The 17,700-nt window shown below is 51.4% G+C and overlaps 1 protein-coding gene across 1 annotated transcript in view; it reads right to left on the reverse strand.

Annotated features, from left to right (window-relative positions):
* Positions 1-17,700, reverse strand: part of ITGAE (integrin subunit alpha E) — a 771,961-nt gene that overhangs the window by 95,817 nt on the left and 658,444 nt on the right. The gene's annotated exons all lie outside the window — the stretch shown is intronic.

Here is a 17,700-nt window from a genome sequence, read left to right on the forward strand (position 1 = left end):
GTCTACATGAATGAAATTCGTCTAGTAAACAGCACTATTCACTATCATAAAATGAAATGCAACACATCACACCAGGAAGTCTATCAACCGTGTATTACAGACTATTAACCTAAAGAAATCCCCACTTCATTCAAGTAGAACCAATTTTCCCTACCTTGCTCATGCCATCAGTGTTGTTTGCAGACCATTATAGCCTTTGAGGAGTGGAAATACGTTTTTCACATAGTGCATTATAGAGAACTTCTGATAATTCCAAGCACTATAAATTAATGTTGTTAATATTTCCCAGTTTAAAAGTCATCTGTTTATGACTTTCAAAAGGGAGGACAGCTAGCATTGCCAGCTTTCCAATTCAGACCCTGCTTATCACTGCAATGTTAACAGAAAGCATTTAACTCACTGAGCACATTTACCTGAGTACTGTGGCTATCTAGGAATGTGCACCTTGCTTTCGTTGCATCCCTGGGATGATAGATACACCATCAAAAGGTGGCCGCTATGCTGTCCATCTGATTACAAGTACCCTTGGCTATAAAGCACTTGTAATGTGGTAGACGGGCACGTTTGTGATGGATTATCCCATCCACCAAACTCTAAATAAGGCCCTTGGTCTGAAAATCAGTATCATGTGCTACAGAGGGATTACACATTTTCGACAGAAAATGTGGCACATTGTACACAAGTTCCTTCCGCGAAGGGAAACAAGGATTTCTATAATAACTCTGGCAGTACACTCTCTCAGATGGTATATTTTAATTATCCACTGCTTGGTGTCCTGCGCCTTCACAGTGAGGTGTAAAGACACAATAGAGTTTCAACTAATAGTTGGTAAAGGTAATTAATCGAAATGAGCTGGCAAGAGTTATATCCTGTAACGTAACATCGGCCAAGATTTTCTGATTTTATGACAACACGTCTTTTGCATTATAATCATTTTTAAAGATGTCCCTTCTTCTTGGCATAAAATATCACCAATTTGACATTTTAAAAGATAAACCTGATTGTAAATTCAACAGTTGAAGTTGAGGGTTTCTCGTACATAGGGGCCGATTAGGATTGCGGTGAATCCGCATCCTCCGGGCTGCCAGAAGACACCACTGGCCCGGAGGATGCAGATTTACCGCTGCAGTGATTGCAAAGACCCCCCACCAGATTAGGATGGCAGGGGGGTCATCTGCGGATGTGGAGACCGTCCGCCGCTTTTCCGCTGCGGTCCCGCAGCGGAAAAGCTCTAATATGGTGGCGGTGTCTATCAGACACTGCCACCCATATTAGGATTCATGTGGAAACATGCTTTTCCATGGTGGGTTTTCCGCTGTGGAAAAGCATGTGGTCTTTGGTGTTTGGGGGCCCGTTGCGGGCCCCCAGGGTGTCGGGGGTGGGGGGTGCACATGGGGGGTACCCATGGTACACCCCAGCATTTACATGCACAAAGCAGCAGGCACCGCGCGGTGCTTGCCGCTTTGTCCATGCAATTGTTAAACATGCATTTTTAACCTTGCGGTGGGTGGTGCTTCAAGCAGCACCCGCCAAGCAAGGTTAAAGGAACAGGATGTGACCGCCAGGGTGGCGGTCACATCCTAATTTGCATGGAGGGACCTCAGCTGCCCATGCGGACGGTCCCTCTTCCTCGGGGGTGGCGGACGGATGCAGGTCCCACCGCCATCCTAATGACCCCCATATTCCGGTAAAATAAAGTGGTGGTAACAAATTACAGAATCAGATCAAGTCAAAAGTATTCAATGGCAGTGGTGCAAGTAACGTGGTCAGTGTCATGGTGTATTTATGCACGCTTTACTCCCTGAACAATACAAAAGTCCTATTCACATCGAAGAAGCCATTGGCTGCTTGCCAGTAATGCACATTATGTTAATCTGAAGCAGTCTAAACGACTCTTACATTGACCTGAATTTGAGGGAAAAAAGCAAATACCCTATTTCTTGTAACCACGGTGAGGCTCACCCCCTTGTATTAAATATCTAACAGCTTAATTGAAAATGTATCATTCTCCTGAGAGTGAATTTAAAACATCTGTGTGTAGGCTTGAGTTAAATATCAAGCAGGGAAGTGGTTCATTTCAATGTGTGTTTCGAAGAATTGCCCTACTTGACATGCTCAGAATAAAAAAACTACGGAGATAGAACTTCCCAGAATTTGAAACTAAAATGTATTTCGGTGAGTGGCAGCTGCTAAAATAATTAGGGCATATTACCAAGCAATAGAGATAATTATCGCTATTGCTTGGTTAGAGACAGAAATGTATCACCGACCTGCGGGGATTTTTATCGCAAATGCGATAAAAATCGGCCGCAATGCATGAATATCGCTGAATAGTCAGCGATATTCAGGCATTAGCGAGCTAATGCTCTTAGCCATGTTATCCACCTCCCATTGGATAACATGGCTAAGAACTGCTCAGGGGCAGGTGTTAGCTTTTGGAGATATTCGTGCTTAGCGCGAATATCTCCAAAAGTTGGTAATAGGAGATAGCGATGTTAGCGACTGTTTCCAGTGTTTAAAATGTATTGTGTTCTACTAAAATTACTGCATGAATTTTATCCCAAAAACTCTTTGGAATCATCGTAGGGGAAGCAACTTTTTAATAAAGGTATGATCGGATGGAAAGATGCCAGAAATGTTGTTCAAACACCCACCCTTTGTCATAGAAAGGTTAGACATGTAAATGAGAAAATGCAACAAGGTTAGTTATTCTTTCTATCATCAAACCCACATTTATATGAACCAGTAGAGTATGCCTGGGGGACAAAGATGGTTAAGGTGACCAACTGCAAATATTCAGTAAGGCAGCCAGGCTTGTGTGAAACGTTATACTTTGAGTCTGGCAATCCAAAATACACTTTCCTCACACAAAAATGACCACCCTACCCAGCATGCTACAAATTAACATAGACACATTGCATTGTTCCTAGCTTCTAAATAATCTTCATCCGTGCACACATGCCGTTAATCCCTGAATGGTTTATGTGAGTTTACAGTATATACTGCATGGTTGGACTTACTGTTTCCTGTGGTCAACCAATAAGGTGAGTGAAATCATATCATTGCACTTGTCTTTCTATGTCCCAAAAACACATGCCTAAAACATTCAAGCTGTCATAACACAATCTTTTTTTTTTTACACAACCATGTTGAGCAGCATCCGATGAGCTGATGCAAGCTTAGGCTAACACAACTCAACACTGCTATGGGAGCAGGATTAGAACTATTTTGCATTTGGGAGGCCTCTGTCTAAAGTGGCCTAATAGTAGGTGAAAAACAAGGCAACAAAATGCTTCAGAGGCATCGCCTGTGACTGAGATTAGTGCCAGCTTCCTTCCATCTCTTTGTTGCCAGTTGCACTCTGTTGCAATAGATATATCAACTGTCCAAGCAGTGTAACATTGAACAGACTACCTGTTTATTATCATTTATGCAGACCTCATAGTTATATTTCCGTAAATTGGCAGCTGTAGAAAGATGTGATTCATTACCTGGACTCAAATTCACACATTTAAGGCCTCATTGCATATTCTCAGCTAACTCTGCTGAGAGAAATAATGGGTCCCTAACCACACGTACTTACCACCGGTTCTAAGCTATTGTGTGTGCTTTTTTCGTACCTACCACCATGGCGAAGTATAAGGGGAGGCACTGAGTTTGGGGACCAGACAATTCCAGGCCAGAAGTGTTTTACATTTGTTCAATAGAAATGGGTGCTGAATCTGAGCATTTAAATATTGTATGAAGGGTCCCAAGTCAGGATTAGCTATGGTGAAGGTCTCATGTCCAGTCACTTATTCATTGATCTGTTAGCCTGACAATGTATGAACAATGTTTGTCTCTGCACGTGCAATACAAGTGTTCCCTGTAAAGTGCACCACTGTTTCTCATACTAGCTTCATACTGTAGCCCAATAGCCTGTTGTATAGGGGTATACTGGCCATTAACCATTAAGGGCCTGCTCTTTCAGCTCTGACCTGTAGCGAGAGCAGGACTTTAATGTCCAGTATGACCTGCTACAACGGGTTACATTGTGATAGAACAGTGGTGGCTCTTCCACAATGGCGTTGCCCCATTGCCTGGCGCAGAGCCTGCAAACACAACAAGCATTTTGCAATGCAATTGGTCTCTCCTTTGGGACCTTATAGGTTTTTATCTGTGCAGCATATTATCCTGGGTGCTAAAAAATGTAAGAAAGAAAGATTTATTTTTGAGCTCATGATGAAACTATTAAAAGGCCAAACTACATGGCCCACAATGCAGCGAGCACATGGTTGAAGAAATCTAAATAGAAGATGGTATCGTGTGTCCTCCAACCAAAAAAATGGGGTTGTGAAATGCTAAATAAATGTTTGTTCGTTCCTTGCTTTCTTCCATTTTTTTCTTGTAGGCAATGAAGGGTTAAACGGCCCGCTGGGGGTGAGGGCAGAGAGGCCTTTCAGATTTAATCAGCTACACTAACACTCCCTAGAAAATATGAGGTGGACATTCTTTCCAGAACACTGCAAGCAGCAACAGTTAGAAGTGTACAGACTTGACATTCGGAAATAAAGATTTAATTGACTGCTTACATCACCACTGTGAAGTGTCCTGTGTGAGCAAGTGCAGCCCAGAATACACTGCTACCCTGCGACAGCCATCAGGGAAGTCAGAAAGGGATTTATAAGTATGTAAATTCCTCTAGAACTAATTTGCTTATTGCTAAACCTTTATGCACAACAGCAGGAACTTCAGCTGCAGCCGGGCTCCTGGGGCGCAGAGTTTTTTTAAAGTTGGCTATTGTAGTCGGCAATGTTTGAACTAGAAGTCAGGGTAAGTGTATATCAATAAGGAAGGCACTTTTTGAAAATACCAGATTTTTTTTGGGGGGGGGGGGGGGGGGGGGTTCTTGGGTACTCCTCAGATTCATCCCATGCCTGGCAGTTTACCCCATCTGTGCCTTTGCAAAGGAAAGAGTACAGAAGGTAACACCCCCCGATGACCAGCTTTAAAGACACACTGTACAGAAATACAGGTCACTGACAACCTAGAGGCGGATCACTGGCAGCCTGTAAGATCGTTGGGTCCTGCTGCAACAATGTTTATATTACTCATATTCTGTCCATAATAAGCTAGCTTGGTGGGTTGTGGGCTTGTGTCAGAGAAGTGCAATGACCTGCAAGGCTCATCCCGCTCACGGCGAGATAGACCTGTGGGTGGGAATCTGTTTGCACTTTACAACTCCTAGGCTCTGCTTAATGTACGAAAGAAAGCACAGTGGGTTCAGCGCCTGTTGCAAGGTCCCGTTTGTACCCTTCGGTTTCCAGGTTCCATCTGCATTAGGTAAGACTCCTGCCACAGGAATGAAATGAATGAATGAAATAATATTTATCTAGCGCGTTTCTACCCGAAGGTCTCGTAGCGCTTGTGGACTGCTAGGGGAAGATACATCAATTGGGGCATATTGCGGAATAGGTGAGTTTTGAGGAGCTTACGGAAGGCTAGTGTGTTGGGTTCACTGCGCAAGGGGGGGACAGGGAGTTCCATAGGTTTGAGGCATTCAAGGAGAAGGATCGACCACCCCACTTAGCACGACAGACTTTCCTGGTGGTGGCAAGGAAGGCTGAGCTGGAACGGAGGTTTCTTGAGGGCTGATAAGGCGTGATCAGGGAGTGTGAAATGGCAGGACCGGTTTTCCACATGGCTCTATGAGCCAGGCACATAGATTTAAACTGGATTCTGGCCGGATAGGGAGCCAGTGCAGCGTCCTTAGGGCGGGTTTAGCCGATTGTCTCCGGGGGGTTTGGAGCAGGAGGCGAGCTGCGCTGTTCTGGATCACCTGGAGTCTTTGTAGGGTTGCCTGTGGGACGCCCAGGTACAGTGCACTCCCATAGTCGAGGCGTGAAACAATTAAGGCCTGTACCATGATCCTTCTAGCCTTGAAGAGAAGCAGGGGAAGAACTTTCCTAAGCATCCTCAGCAGGCCAAAGCAGGCAGCCGCTAGCTTAGCGGCCTAATGGGATGGTCAAAGCACAGGGAGCTGTCAAGCCATATGCCTAGGCTCTTAATCTGCTGTTTTGGAGCGGGCATTGGGTTGAGGCAGGTGGGCCATAGATGTGCAGTCAGGGGGGATGGCAGTTTACCCAAGAACATGAGCTCGGTCTTGTCGCCGTTTAGTTTGAGGTGGGAGAGTCTCATCCAATCGGCTACAGCTTCTAGGCAGCTGCCGAGGGAGCAAGATGAGCCCTCTGGGTGGTTCAGTGAGACCACCAGCTAGGTGTCGTCGGCGTATGTTATAATTTGTATGCCGAAAGGGAGAACTGTCCCAGCTAAGGGTGCCATATAAGTATTAACAAGTGTGGGGCTCACAGAGGAGCCCTGAGGGACCCCTCAACTGAGCAGCCAGCCCTGGTCCATGAGTCTTCGAGGCTCTTCGGTTACGGCCAGGAGGGCCGTCTCCGTCCCTAGTCGGGTACGGAAACCTGTTTGTTATACATGAAGTAGGTTGTTAAGCTCTAGGTACTGCACTAGGACGGAGTTAATATGTTTCTCGGTTAGCTTACTTAGCCAGGGGAGAAGGGATATAGGTCGGTAGTTGGCCAGGTTGGAGGGATCCAGGCTGGGTTTTTTCAGGAGAACCTTTACCTGGGCGCACTTCCAGGCACGGGGGACTGTGCCTGCTAAGATAGAGGCATTGATAATAGCCAGGATGACTGGGCATATGATGTTGGCAACTTGGGGAAGGTATCGGGGGGGGACTGGGTTTAGAGGAGAAGGTCACTCTAGGCATGATTGCCTTTAGGGAATCTTCGTCTAATAGGGTGAACTCTGCAAGGGAGCAACTGGGGATGGGAGGACGGCCCCTTGTGTCGGACTCGGAGGTGTCGTTCTGAGACAGAGGGAAGGAGTGTGCAATTAGTTTGATTTTTTGGTGGAAGAATTCTGCAAGATTGTTGCATCGGGCAGATGCATCGTCTGGATTGGGGTTTTCCTGGGAGATGGTGACCAGGGATTTAGCGATGCGAAAGATCTCCTTAGGGGAGTTTGCGGCTGCGCTGATCTTCTCCTCATAGAAGGAGGATTGTGCAGTTTTTATTTCTGTCTTATATTTCCTTATTACCTCTCTGTAGATTGATTTCCCTTCTTCTGTAGGGTTTTGTCTCCAGCTCCTTTTTAACTTCCTACAGGTTTGTTTGAGCTCTCTCAGTTTTGTGGAGAAGCAAGGTGCTGGTTTCCGGTTAGATCTCTTTTGGATGGATCTTTTGGGGATTAGCGTGTCTAATGAGCTTTGGATCCAGAGGTTGAAGTTGTTGTTCGCCCTCTCTGGGTCTGAGCTAGGGGGTGGTAAGGTGTTCTATAAAAGTTCGGACCACTGGCTAGCGGAGAGGTTTGACCAATTCCTATCTTGTGTCTTAGTGGTGCTCTTGGGGGGGATGTTAACTGGGATTTTCCAGTTAAAAGGGATTAGTGCGTGGTCGGTCCAAGGGAGGGGGATAGGTGTGTCATTCTGGAGATACTGTGAGTTGCTGAACACGGGGTCCAGGAGGTGACCTTTTATGTGTGTTGGTGCGAAGCCTTTCTGGGTGAATTGTAGGGCAGATAGACTGGATACGAGTTCTTTGGCCAATGTTATCAGCGGAGTTATCAAGGTGGATGTTGAGATCCCCTAGAATCGTGTAGTTGGATGGGGAAAGCGCTAAGTTAGCGACCGTGGATGGGAATGCACTAAGAAATTGGCCAGAGGGTCTTGGGGGGCGGTAAAGCAATAGGACAGAGAACATAATGGTGGGCAAAAATTTCAGGGAGAAATTCATGTACTCACAGTCTGGCAGCTCCTCTATAGAGGAGCGGCACTGAAGATGATCCTTGAAGATTATCGCTAACCCTCCCCCTCTGCCGGTTTTGCGATCCGCTCTTTGGATCAAGTAGCAGGGTGGTAGGGTTTGAGTGACGGCTAGGTCTGCTTCAGCCTGAAGCTAGGTCTCGGTGAGGAATAATGCATCCGGGTTAAGGTCTTCTATTAACAGAGAGAGTTCAGTAGAGTTCGCACCCCAACTCCGCGACGTCATCAACAGCTCCTTCGCATCTGCCACCTTCCCGGAGAGCTGGAAGCATGCCGAACTCAGCGCCCTCCTGAAAAAAAACCACCGCGGACCCCACGGACCTCAAGAACTTCCGACTCATCTCACTCCTCCCGTTTCCTGCCAAAGTCATCGAGAAGACGGTCAACAAGCAACTCTCCGCCTTCCTCGAGACTAAAGGATCCCTCGACCCGTCACAGTCCGGCTTCCGAGCAAACCACAGCACCGAGACCGCCCTCATCGCAGCCACCGACGACATCAGGTCTATGCTCGACAACAGGGAAACCACCGCACTCATCCTCCTGGATCTCTCAGCGGCCTTCGACACGGTATGCCACCGCACCCTAATACAACGTCTCAGCGACACCAGAATCCAAGGCGCGGCCTTAGAATGGATCATCTCGTTCCTCGCCGGTAGAACCCAGAGAGTCTGCCTCCCCCCGTTCCGGTCCGAGGCTACCGAAGTCATCTGCGGCGTCCCACAATCAATCAATCAATCAATCAATCAATCAATCAATCAATCATAACACTTGTATAGCGCGCTACTCACCCGGAATGGTCTCAAGGCGCTTGGGGGAGGGGGGCCGCTACTGCTCGAACAGCCAGGTCTTGAGTTGTCTCCTGAAGGCGAGGTGGTCCTGGGTCAGCCGAAGGTGGATGGGGAGGGAGTTCCATGTCTTGGCCCCCAGGTAGGAGAAGGATCTGCCTCCGGCGGTGGCTCTTCGGATGCGTGGTACGGCGGCGAGGGCGAGGCTAGCGGATCATAGCTGGCGGGTGGGCGTGTGGAAGGTCAGGCGGTCGTTGAGGTACTTGGGGCCCAGGTTGTGGAGAGACTTGTGTGCGTGGGTGAGGAGCCTGAACGTGATCCTCTTGTTGACGGGGAGCCAGTGCAGGTTCCTCAGGTGGCCGGAGATGTGGCTGCGTCGAGGGATGTCTAGGATGAGTCGGGCGGAGGCGTTCTGGATGCGTTGTAGTCTTTTCTGTAGCTTGGCTGTGGTTCTGGCGAAGAGGGTGTTTCCGTAGTCCAGCCGGCTGGTGACGAGGGCCTGGGTGACCGTCTTCCTGGTTTCGATCGGGATCCATCAGAAGATCTTGCGGAGCATGCGGAGGGTGTGAAAGCATGAAGAGGAGATGGCGTTGACTTGTCTGGTCATCGAGAGGGAGGAGTCCAGGTTGAAGCCCAGGTTGCGTTCGTGGTCTGTCGGCTTGGGGGCGGTGCCCAGGGCTGGGGGCCACCAGGAGTCGTCCCAGGCGGTGGGTGATGGCCCAAGGATGAGGACTTCCGTCTTGTCTGAGTTCAGTTTCAAGCGGCTGTTCTTCATCCACTCGGCGACGTCTTTCATCCCTTCATGGAGGCTGGTTCTGGCGGTGTCGGGGTCACTGGTGAGGGAGAGGATCAGCTGGGTGTAGTCGGCGTAGGAGATGATGTTGAGGTTGTGTTGGCGTGCGATGGCTGCGAGAGGTCTCATGTAGACGTTGAAGAGCGTGGGGCTGAGTGATGATCCTTGCGGGACGCCGCAGATGACTTTGGTGGCCGCGGAACGAAACGGGGGGAGGCGGACTCTCTGCGTTCTTCCACAAGGATCCTCGCTCCGCCCCACCCTCTTCAACATCTACATGTGCCCCCTCGCGGCCATCGCACGCAAAAACAACCTTAACATCATTTCCTACGCCAACGACACACAGCTGATCCTCTCCCTCACCAACGACCCAGACACCGCCAGAGCCAGCCTCCAGGAAGGAATGAAGGAAGTCGCGGAATGGATGAAGCTCAGTCGTCTGAAACTGAACTCAGACAAGATGGAAGTCCTCATCCTGGGACCGTCCCCCTCGGACTTGAACAACTCCTGGTGGCCACCTGCCCTGGGCATCGCCCCCAAACCAACAGACCACGCACGCAACCTGGGCTTCATCCTGGACTCCTCCCTCACGATGACCAAGCAAGTCAACGCCGTATCATCGCCCTGTTTCAACACCCTGCGCATGCTCAGAAAAATCTTCAGATGGATCCCCACCGCTACCAGGAAGACGGTCACCCAGGCCCTCGTCACCAGCCGCCTAGACTACGGAAACACCCTCTATGCCGGAACGACAGTCAAGCTCCAGAAAAGACTACAGCGCGTACAGAACGCCTCGGCAAGACTCATCCTGGACATTCCCCGCCACAGCCACATCTCCGCCCATCTGAAGAATCTGCACTGGCTCCCCGTCAGCAAGAGAATCACATTCCGACTCCTCACCAACACACACAAGGCCCTCCACGACGCGGGCCCCAAGTACCTCAACAACCGCCTCGCATTTTACACACCAACCCGCCAACTCTGCTCCGCCAGCCTCGCCCTGGCCACCGTCCCACTCATTCGCAAAGCCACCGCCGGAGGAAGATCCTACTCCTACCTGGCAGCCAAGACATGGAACTCCCTCCCCACCCACCTCCGGCTAACACAGGACCACCTCGCCTTCAGGAAGCAACTCAAGACCTGGCTGTTCGAGCAGTGGTAACCCCCCCCCAGCGCCTTGAGACCCTAACAGATGAGTAGCGCGCTCTACAAATTCCTTGATTGATGATTGATTGATTGATTGGGCAAGGAACGACAATTCAGTAGATAACATTTTATGGGAGGGTAAAGGGCGGGAGCTAAAACATCTCCTGGTTTGAACCTGGAGTAACAATGGGAGCAGCCGGGGGGCAGTTAGCAGTGTCTATTGAATGCCAGCATTTTAGGTTCATGGGCCCTGCCAAGCTCCGCAGTGTGTGAACACAGTAAGTAGGGATGCCTCTCAACGAACTGCCAGGGTTCGTGGCCCCTGGTCCCGGTCAAGGCGCGACGGGCGCAGACGGGCTTGCCTTTGGTGTGCCTTCGGCGCACCAGCGGCACGCCCGCTGCGCGTGTCCGCTGCGCGACTTGCAAAGCATCTGTTTTCAAGTGTGTGGGCTGCCAGCTGCGAGTATCTGATTGGTGGTTGGGCCCGGAAGTTGTGATTCACTTCCGGAGCCCGAAATCTGGTCCCGCGTCCCTCCACTCAAACCAAATGATTGGCGGTGGACGGGAAGCAGGGACAGGTAAGAGCAGTGCAAATAACAAAATAGTGCAACACACAATGTTAAAAGATCGAGTTTGGTATTTAAAAGTTATTTAAAAGTAAGAGCGAGCCCTTCTCCGGCGCTCCTCTTAAACGATTAAAAGAAATACCTTCCTCAAGCGCGTCCACTGCGCGACTTGCAAGGCATCTGTTTTCAAGTGTGTGGGTTGCCAGCTACGAGTATCTGATTGGTGGTTGGGCCCGGAAGTTGTGATTCACTTCCGGAGCCCGAAATCTGGTCCCGCGTCCCTGCACTCAAACCAAATGATTGGCGGTGGACCGGGGAGCAGGGACAGGTAAGAGCAGTGCAAATAACAAAATAGTGCAACACAGCAGGAATCTGAAGTGTTCGTTTTTAACCACAGCCTCGTATATATGCATATTGTGAATTTCGTTCATCTGTTTATAACCTGTTGGCTCCAGGTATCGTTTACAGTAGGACAGCTCAGTGGGTCAAAATACGGCTGCAGAAATGTGTTTCTGCCGCTGGCAAGCTTGACTTGCATTCAGATAGCCCAATGACCAGAACTTCTGCTGTAGATATTAGTTTGTAATAGGCAGGGACCTCGTTTCACTCCCGGTGCGATGGAGGGCTGGGCACTGGAGAGATGGGGGTGCCACGCATCCATCCCAAGCCTGCTGGTGACGGTGACAGTGGTGGATTGTGGTGAAAGGCACATTAACAGGAAGTACAGGAGAGGCAGCCTCTGAAGTGAGACGGAGTGTATTTTGGGACATAGAGTAGTACTTCAAGCATACAGCTGCCATCGAGAGTTCAGGTAGCTCAGTGGGCTGAACACCAGCTGTGTAGGTTTGTCACGAGTTAAGTCGGTAACTGCAGGTCACCGGTTTGAGTTCTCTAAAGGCTGACAGGCCTTCAGTTATCCTGAAAGCAGAGTAGCATCGGGTGAATTGACTGTATTATTTTGTGGGCCAGTAACACCATATAAACAGCAGATTTACCCTTCTGACTTTCTTTACAGAGACGACCCCGGGCTCCGGGTGCAACTCAGCAGCAACACGTGTGTCCGCTGCTCTGGCTGGGGGCATGCAGGGCATCCCCATGCTGCGGAGAGGCCTTGTCCTCTCTCCAGAGCCACGCACTGCTCACGTCACTGATGAACATTACTGTTTTGTAATGGGTATGTAATTCTCGCAAGTAAATCGCTGCGAAACCTGTCAAGTAGGCAGCTGGTGACAGTCGTCCATGGCTCATCTACCTTGACGGGGATTAGAACCTTGTATCAATCAGGCCAATTCCACTGGGGAGACGGAGAGCCAAGCGCAGGAGCGTGGACAGGGCTTTAGTGGCACCATACTTCTCGTCGTCGTCCTGGACCATCTGCGGAGGGATGGGGAAGGAGGAAGGGAGGGTGCAGGGGCGGCTCTAGGTTCATGGTGGCCCTGGGCAGGGAGCGTAGGTAGGGGGCCCCGGAAGAGGGGGTCCGGGCGATGTGGAGCGCGGAGGCCAGTGAGGAGGGGGGGGTCATGGTGTTTGGAAGTGGTATAGAGCCAGAGGCCACCAAATCCCAGCCAGGGGCCACCACACATATGTATCCATCCTCAAATTATTATATTAAGGATATATATTGATGTGGTGGCCCCTGGGATTTGGTGGCCCTGTGCAGGTGCACAGCTTGCACATGCCTAAGGCCGGCCCTGGAGGGTGGGCTGTCTTGCTTTCAAGGTGACATGACCCTCTCTGCTAATCTGCTGTAACTGCTGCTGACCGATCACTGCCACCCTCCCACCAGTGTCTTCATGTAATGCAACTGGTGCTATGGAAAGCGCTGATATCCGATTCAGGTCAAGCTCGTGCTATATAAAACTTTGTAAAAAAAAGAAAAAATAGGCAATTTTTATTAAAAAATTAAGTAAATAGTGAATCCAACGACTGATTGCACATGTAGGCTTCTGGGAAATATGGCACAAATCTGTGTCGGGTTTCAAAACACCAGAGAAGGGAGTTCTAGTCAATAACCACGCAGACGGTGTCAATTTAAGAGGACTAGCAATGCACCATTTCTTCCATCATGGAATACTGGGAACTTCCCCACCGTCGGCATGAGGAACCATGAAGAGAAGGGGGATTGGCATTGTGTGATAACAGGGGTAGCACCAAAAAACAAGCCTGAAGGCACAGACAACAGGAGGGAGAGTAAACAAGCAGCTCCGACCGGTGACTGGCCAGGTCGGCCGACGCTTCGCAGCTTGTGCTGTCTCTGCCTCTCACAGTGAATCATCACTGTTTTGTCATGCATGCGTATTATGTAAAGCATCGCACACATGCGAGACAAAGAGTGCAAATACAGCCTCCAATCAAAAAATAAACAAGCCCTGAAAATGCAATATTACTCGTACTTACGCGAGCCCTATTACATTTTAAACAGAAGTGCGGCCATTAAATAAGGCACGAATGGGAGAGGGGGCAGGGTTTGTGGTAAAACAAAATTACAGACTGCAGGAGGGAATAGGGAGCAGTAGGGGAACAAAACAATTTTTGAAGTAAAGGGGCTGATAGCCTCGGAAGAACAAAACTGAGGACATGACCACCAGGAGGCGGGACTAAGAAGCCAATAACCAATCACAAGGCTGAATTTATGATTGCAGCCAATGAAAATTATGGATGGAAAGTGGTCGGAGCTTCCCCCAGCTATAGTGTATACGGCATGCCTCGCAAGGTGATGGCAGTGCGTTGCACTACAACGCTATGTGAGTCCTAAAAATAAAACAATACTCGGGTTCCTGTGCATATGCACCGGGCATGCAGCAGGCCCAAGGGGATGTATTTTTTTAAGATGATTAGGCCTACTGCCCAGGGGATATTTGGCAGTCCCAGGGGGGCATTTATTTTTTACGACGTTCCCCAAAACTATATATAAAAATAAATGCAAGTAGAAAAATAAAGTACCGCAGATGTAGTGTTCTGCAAAGACACAGTCTAGTTGTTGCAGCCCTGTATTACACTAATCACCCACCCACCACAGACGTCACTGGGTCAGGTGACGCTGCCAATAAAAGGGGCCGAGCGCATGTGTTCGTGGCCATAGTTATACTATCTAACTGGTGTCTGCGTCAGTCCTTTACTAAACCATGTGGGCCTAGGGCCCCACCACCACATTGGCGACGAGGCGGTAACGCGATGCCACGCGTGCCAGCTGCAAGGAAATCGTAGGGGAAAAAGGAGGAGAACGCTGCTCGTGCCATGAGCACTCCCCCTGCAGCAAGCGACAATTAGAGGAGGCCCGGCTGAGTCCCGGGCCGAAAACACGAAGCAGGAGATGACCGGGTGCTCACCAGCACCTCCCGTGCCCAGCGAGTGTGCCCCCCTGCCTGGGGTGAATAGAGAGCTGTGCGGAGCCCACCCGCATCGCCCGCCACCGACCTGTGCCCAGAGAAGAGTGCGGGCGGGACAGAGCCCACCTGCACCGGCCGCAGCTGTGCCCGAAAGAAGCGGACTAATGCGGAGCCACTCGCAACGGAGTTAAGGGCCCGCAGGCCGGAGGTGAGCCGGAGGAATGCCTGGGGGGCCGCGCAAGGCAGAAGCGACTCCCCCTCATGTCTGTCTAAATGAGCGGAGCCTACCCGCTATAGTGCAGTCACAGCCCCGCAGCGTTAAACATAAAACAGGGCCAGCGGAGCCCACCCGCGGCCTGCCACAAGCGTCGGAAGAGACTTGGAAGTGAAGCGCCCGCAGCGTATGAAAGAGCTGCCGGGCGCTGTGCACTACAGTGGGCGAGAACACACACTGACAGCGGAGCCCACCCGCAGTTGCTGGAAGAGACTACCGTGCGTCTCACCCGCCCCAGGGAGGAACAGCAAGTGTGTCCCGAACGAAGGCAGGCAGCCTCGGGAGTAGCGCGACCCTCCCACGCCCTCGGGGAAGGAAGCAAACTGCGGCGGCGGGGTGAAAACAAAAGCCACGAAGAAGCGCCCGCAGCGTAAGGGAAGCTGCAGGGCGCCGTTTGAAGAAAGCGGAACCCACCCAGGCTGGCCGCAGCAGTGCGACCCCGCAGTGAAGAATTCCCGCCACGCGGTGCCCACCCGCGTGGCAGAGCAGGCTCATCGGCAGAAGGTGAGCCCGAGTGCTGGAAAAGGCTTCGGGGGTCGCGCAAGCCTGAAGCGACCCCCCCTATGGCTACAAACTGAAGCGTGTGGCCTGAGGCTGACGGGAGCCGCGCCAGCCCTCAGCTTGTGGAGAAAAGAGGCAACATCCAGTGGCACCCAGCTCCACGGAGGAGTGGGAGGAGCTGGAGCACAACTGACACCCCTCCCCGCGCGTGACTCACCAGCGTTGCGAAGAAGCCTCCGGTAGCGCACTACAAGCGCTGCATGTCCCTCTACCTGCGGCCCAAAAGGAGCCTGAAGCTTCAGGACACCAACCCAGCAGGGTGACCGTGGTGCCACCTACGCCCACGCAACACCGAGCTCAGCACCGGCAGCTCCATAAGCCGAAGGACTCCTGGCGAGGGAAGAAACAGCTCTGCCTGCATCAGCACTGCCATCTAGTGGCCGAAGGCAGCAATTGCAGGCAGAAGAAGGATCTCACAGAACCAGAACAAGCCTTGGACGAACCAAAGGAAAATGTTCAGCATAATAAAACCTGCCACCCACACACAGCAACGCTGATAGTGGAGTCACGACACCGACAGTGACCAAGTGCAAGAGAGATCCAGTAAGTGCGCAACAGCGCAGGTGACACCCACACACACCAGCAAGGAGTCGGCGGATGCCACGTCCAGCGCGATGTGGGAAGAGGCACGAACGCCTCACTAAGCATCCAAGCACTGGAAGAACGTCCAGGGAAACGACTGCCGAGATCAGGCGACGGAGAGAGCAGCGACGCCTTGTGGCCACAGGTGTTCACCGCAGCATCAACTACTCCCGCCAACGGTCCAAAGCAGCAAGTACCTGACGACAACCAAAGCAGCAAGTGCCTGACGACAGCCAAAGCAGCAAGTGCCTAACGACAGCCAAAGCAGCAAGTACCCAACGACTCGCAACATGCGTCCAAGAACCCTGAACAGTAAGCGCGCATAACGCGCCACATGGCGCAAGAACTCCACACCCGCACGACAGGACCGCGTAGCACTGCGCCGGAACGTGCCAGGAGCGCCAGGAATCAGGAGCGCCAGTGACGCTGCACAGCGACACGCCAACGCCACGGGACAGCGCACAAAGGTTCCCAAGAAAGACAGCGACATCTCGCAGCAACCAGAACGCCATCGTCAGCACGCATGGCGTCATGCACCAGAGATGCACCAGGAGCGGTGACGCAACCCTCCTCCGCGCAGTCAAAGCGCGCCAACGCCAAATCACCGTGACGGTGAACAGCGACCACCAAGCAAAGAGCACAGCATGACAACTCATGCCCAAGCTGAAAGCCGACCACCCAGTCTGGTCGCCAAGGAAAGAAAAGCAACAACAGAGAAGATCGCGACAAACGGTCCAGTCAGTGAAGAGAAGAACACCATGCCGGAGAGCTATGCCCAGACCAGAAAGAAACAGGTGGAGTGCACGCCGCCTGGGGAAGACTGATCGGGAAGGCCAACGACAGCAAGAGGACCAGACCACGTCGCAAGAAGGAACATGGAAAGGAAGGGCGCGACGCCAGAAAGAAAAGGAAGGAGGAACAGTAGAGCCAAAGGAACCCGACGAGACAGGAGGGTCATGATGGAATTGACCAAAGAAGGGTATCCTGATTGAGGACAACAGAAGTGATCAAGTACCAGAAAGATACGACGACAGGTCTAGTCACCAAGTAAGGGGAAGACAGTGTCCTACCACATGGACAAGACCACGGGGACGACATGTAGAGGGCCCGCTACATGGAAAAGCCTGGTTAGCACGAGCAAGCAAGAAAGAAGACTTGACCGCGTCGATGAAGAGAATGAAGAGGAAGAATGGAGTAACACAACATCACTCCACAGAAGAAGAGAGAGAACAACAGTCAGCACACAGGAACATCGGTGCTGTCCATGGAGCATTGCAACAGTCAGCACACACGAACATCGGTGCTGTCCGAAGAACATCGCAACATCCGTGTGGATCCCAGTAATCCCGACAACTCGCACCTGAGGAGACCAACCACTGAAGAACCGCATGGGTGCCCCGTGAACCTGAAGCTTGCCGAAGCAGAGCATACCCGAGCACTAGACAATCAACCCTTGTGGACTACACAAGACTCGACTGTGGCCATGTCCGAAGTTGCGCAGCGACCCGCACAGCCCACGCGATCTAGTGGCAGTCCAGGGGACAAGGGCCTCGGCCGCATGTCCTGTGAGAGAGGAATCCGGATGGGAGAGGTGCAGCAGCGGCAGCTCCACGACAGGCAACAGGAAGCATGAAGGCCCCAGGTAAACACCTGGCACCGAGAAACGGTCTGGCGAAGACACTGAACCCATGTCCCAACGGCAAGAACATCCTGGCGGATGACATCAACACCCCCAAGGACATCATGAAAGACTTGGCGGTGAGTCCGTTGGCAGTTCCTCAGCGACGCCTTTGCGCGGCTCATGCGAAGCCCCGCACGGTCCACCCGGTCCCATCGTGTCCG

This window comes from Lissotriton vulgaris, chromosome 2_1, assembly GCF_964263255.1.
Source record: "Lissotriton vulgaris chromosome 2_1, aLisVul1.2, whole genome shotgun sequence".
NCBI lineage: Eukaryota > Metazoa > Chordata > Amphibia > Caudata > Salamandridae > Lissotriton > Lissotriton vulgaris.